Source organism: Salvelinus fontinalis, chromosome 33 (genome assembly GCF_029448725.1).
Source record: "Salvelinus fontinalis isolate EN_2023a chromosome 33, ASM2944872v1, whole genome shotgun sequence".
NCBI classification, from domain to species: Eukaryota; Metazoa; Chordata; class Actinopteri; order Salmoniformes; family Salmonidae; genus Salvelinus; species Salvelinus fontinalis.
In genome coordinates, this window is record NC_074697.1 from 19,804,838 (window position 1) to 19,809,067 (window position 4,230).

At 43.5% G+C, this 4,230-nt stretch overlaps 1 protein-coding gene across 3 annotated transcripts in view; it reads right to left on the reverse strand.

Moving 5' to 3' along the window:
• Positions 1–3,704, reverse strand: part of LOC129831791 (calcium-binding protein 39) — a 15,595-nt gene extending 11,891 nt beyond the window's left edge. The window contains exons 1-2 of one of the 3 annotated variants that reach the window (XM_055895246.1): positions 3,558–3,704; positions 1–46 (exon numbers count right to left, since the gene is read on the reverse strand). The exon at positions 1–46 is cut by the window's left edge and continues 115 nt beyond it. The gene's annotated coding sequence lies outside the window, so the exon portion shown is untranslated. Of the gene's footprint in view, positions 47–3,499 lie in introns of all 3 variants that reach the window. The other 2 variants (XM_055895247.1, XM_055895244.1) reach the window with 2 other exon arrangements.
• Between the last annotated feature and the right edge of the window lie 526 nt (positions 3,705–4,230).

Here is a 4,230-nt window from a genome sequence, read left to right on the forward strand (position 1 = left end):
GTGGTGAGTTACCGTGGTCGACCAAGCAGCGAGTGCACAGTCCTACCTATCCACAGGAAAGAGAGAAAATATAAACTGGAGATGATAAATGAGAGAGAAAGGGCTCTGCAGAGAAAGACTAAACCAAACTGCATCAGTACTGACTCAGAGAGCTCAGTGAGGAGGAGCCAAATCAGTAAAGGCACTAACAATGTGACTCACTATTCATCATAAATCATACTGATACCAAGAAACTACTCACTCACAATTCATAAGTCATACTGACTCCAAGATTCATAGTGCTAAGAAACAACAGGTTGTAGAGGGGCAGGCTAAACAGATTGATCTGAAGACAGGAAACAGCTAAAAGAGGTAGAAGCAAAATGTTGATTCTCACCCTCATACTGAGATTTGATATTAAGCATTACTCTAATTCTGCGCGAGGTTGTTGAAAGGGCAGGCTAACTGCAGGAGTTGTGTTTACTTTAACTATGGATCTTATTGATTGGTTTACTGACCTGCATCATAAGGGGAGGTGACATTGAGACATGACTGATTGGTCAGTGGTAGTCAATGATTACAGGAGGTAGAACGTCCACTGCCCTACCCTACTCTAAACGGGCCTCTACATGACCCCTTCTAGTGTTGTTAAGGTCACAGAAAACTCAATTTACCGGTACTTCTCCCCTTCTCCAGCCTCTCCCCACTAGTGTAAACAACACAAACCCACCACATATCCTCTCACACACACACCCCTCCCCAGACAAACTGTAAGGTGCTTATAACCATATCTAGAGCAGTGAGAGTCGGGGGAATGCATGAGCCCCTCAGTGGGATGCGTCAGGCCTTCTCTCACTGAGCTTTTATCTAGGGCAAGAGATGGGCAACTGGCAGCCCTCGAATTTCCAAATTAAAAAAGTGGGTGTGCAGACCAGCGAGCAACTGCGGCCCCTCATGACGTGTTCAGATTGTGGCCCCCAAAGTTGCCACATTCCATGTCTCACCCATTCACAATACAGGCCTTAGCTGGGTCTCCTACTGCTAGTAGGGGACTAGGACATGGGTGGGGTTATCTATTATTTATTTAACTAGGCAAGTCAGTTAAGAACACATTCTTATTTTCAATGACGACCTAGGAACAGTGACTTAACTGTCTTGTTCAGGGGCAGAACAACAGATTTTACCATGTCAGCTCGGGGATTTCGGTTACTAGTCCAACTCTCTAACCACTAGGCTACCTGCCGCCCCGGTACTATGCTGTATCACCGTTGTTCAAGGTGTCAATCTGACATCAGTGGTGCTAAATTTGTCTAATTAGGCAGGGTTGAACTCACACCACAGAGAGATGGGTGCGCTGTTTGTATGTAAAGGGTGCAGAAAGGAGACTTACTGAAAATGTCCCCCATTTTAGAACAGCCATGACAAGGCAGCTTGTCCAAAATAGCTGAGGAACACTCAAGTCCGTTCTCATATTAAGGAGTTGAGTTATTGATAACAGGTCGAATGATTTGACAGCAACACCATTGAGTCCCCTCAATCGATACTTGTAAAAATCTAAATTCTTAAAAACGCCTACATGTACCTAAGTTTGTAACTAACTGTGGTTCTTTCACAGGGAATAGTGAAATTTATACTTTCATTGAATACAACCTGCTTTTTCCTTGTTGTTGCTTAACTGGAGACGCAACAGCCTTGATGTACTACGTAAAAGAGATGAATTTGGCACAAGCACATTCACGCGGAGTTGAGCAACACAAATCAGGAGAGTAGGTGGTTGTAGTCGATAAAAGTATTGCTTGATGGCAACTCAATGTTGTTGCCATCAAATCACACAGCCTGATATCAATAATCAACTCCTCCTCCATATGAAAGAGAAGAGTTGAGCGTTCCTCAGCTATCAAAAACCAACATGGATTCCAATAGCACTGTTATGTGTACAGTCAAGACCAGTGAAGTTACTCCCAGAATGTAGTGGACACAGGGTGATGTACCAGCCCAGTCTGTCAGTCTACTTTGGCAACCTGTTTCCAGATGTGATCTTCCCCTGACCTTTGAACCCAAACTCTGGCACAGTCTTGCTCAGTCTCTGACCTGTCTTGGCATCTCCATTTAGAATTAGAACCCAGCACTGGCGCCAAGAATATAGCCAACCAGCACTAAAGCAAGACCTAGCCTGGTCATATCTGATGTGTCCCATGTTAACAGATTAAAATAGAAACGCAGACATCTACCCGCCCCTGGTTTGAACTGAATCTCTGGGCACCTTTTGACTTTAAGTGGTCAATCCATATTTCACTAGCAGGCTAAAGTTCATTAATGTAGGCAGCACTCCTCTACTCCAGGGTTTCACAAACGTTTTGCTTTTTGTCATAACACTACACAGCGGATTCAAATAATCAAAACTTGATGAGTTGGTTATTTTAATCAGCTGTGTAATGTTAGGTCAAAAACCAAAACGTGGATCAAGGGGAGGCCCCAGATCCGAATTTGGGCAACTCCGCTCTACAACGTGACCCCCTTTAGTTATTAGAATGATGTAGATAAGCGGACAAAACAGATGTAAAATGTTTAAGGTTGTTGGTTAAGCTAGATAGGGGATAACGAATTCACAATTGTATCTATGCAGATTGCATACATAGCCAACTAGCAAGCCGAGTGTCTTTGGAAACAATCATGGTGCTTTTCCAAGATGATTTTGGTAACGTTAATAGTGCGTTCAACTCGTGCGATAATGGTAGCCTACTAGACTGGTATTGGTCCCTAATATAACTAGTAGTACGGGCTAGCATTGAAAAGAGGAGTAGTGTAGCTAGCAAGTTGGAAGACAGCTAACTTGTGCAGTTGCGAACTATGAACTACCAAAACATCCTTGCATCACTCGCTCATTGCTAATGTAGCTTAGCTAACATCAGCAAGCGCTAAAACAGGGAACCGCCCTCGTTATCCATGCCATGGAGCCTCAAATTAGGGTGTGTGGTGAAGAATATTTCGTGTTGGCTAGTTATAAACTGCTAGGTAGAGTCCACAATAGTCGTGCAATCCTGCCAACTGACGTCTCATATTGTGGTCCATACGGGAGGCCTAAAGACACAACAGGCCTTTAAATTACTAGTTAGCTCGCTTGCTAACTTAACTATCACAACGGCAATGCTGTCTGACTAGTTAACGTTAACTAGAAATATAGTTAGTTAGTTGGCTAGCTAACGTTAGCTGGCTATAACAGCGCCAGCTAGCTAGTTACTGTACTAACTACTGTAGTTCATGATAGTTAGGAAGATCACACAATTAGCTTGCTATTTTTTATGTTCAAGGTCTTGGACGTCTCGTGTGTAGCAGCTAGCAAATATCTAGTTAGCTAACAAATAACGTGAAATGCTTGAAAGCTTTGACAGGCCTCGGCTAGTTAGCTAACGTCGATAGCTAGACAGATAACTTAACTGCCTGGCGTTAGCGAACATCATTGGCCAATGCAGGCAGGCCAGCTAATTGTGTCATCCAAATGACAAATACAATATCAAACCTTACAAACTCGATCGTATCACTCTTCACGGATGTCTGAAAAGCTAACGACTATGTACCGGTTCGTCCCGTTGGATTAGAAGCTCCTTTGTTTTCCTTATTTGTCGCCTCCCCTTGTTTGAAATGTTGTATATTTCCTAGTTCTTTTATGTGTACGAGTGCGACTGGTTAGCAATGTGTTGGGTATCGTGGTCTACCGCCCCACGCTGGTCGTGTAACGCTATAACATCTGCACATGGGGCCTCGCGGGTGTCCAAAGGGAGGCGCTCATGCACAAGGAAGAGTGCATGAATGACTCCAATTATGTATATAAACATACTGTATGTATATCACAGGAGGCTGCTGAGGGGAGGACGGCTCATAATAATAGCTGGAACGGCGCTAATGGAATGGTATCAAGCACATGGAAACCATGTGTTTGATGCATTTGATACCATTCATCTCCAGACATTACCACTAGCCCATCCTCCCAAATTAAGGTGCCACCAACCTCCTGTGGTGTATATATAAATTATTGGAATCCACACACAACTAAAGAGGGCTATGTTGAATCCACACACCCTAGACAAAAAGTAAGTTTGGTGAGCAATTCTGCATGCAAGCTTTTTCTCTTTATACTTGTCTTCCCCTTGAGGCACAACCTTATAAAGCCTCTTGGCTCCAGGAGACAAATGTGTACAGGTCTCCCAGAGTGAAGAGGCTAAATCTTATAAAGTTGTAATGAATGAATAG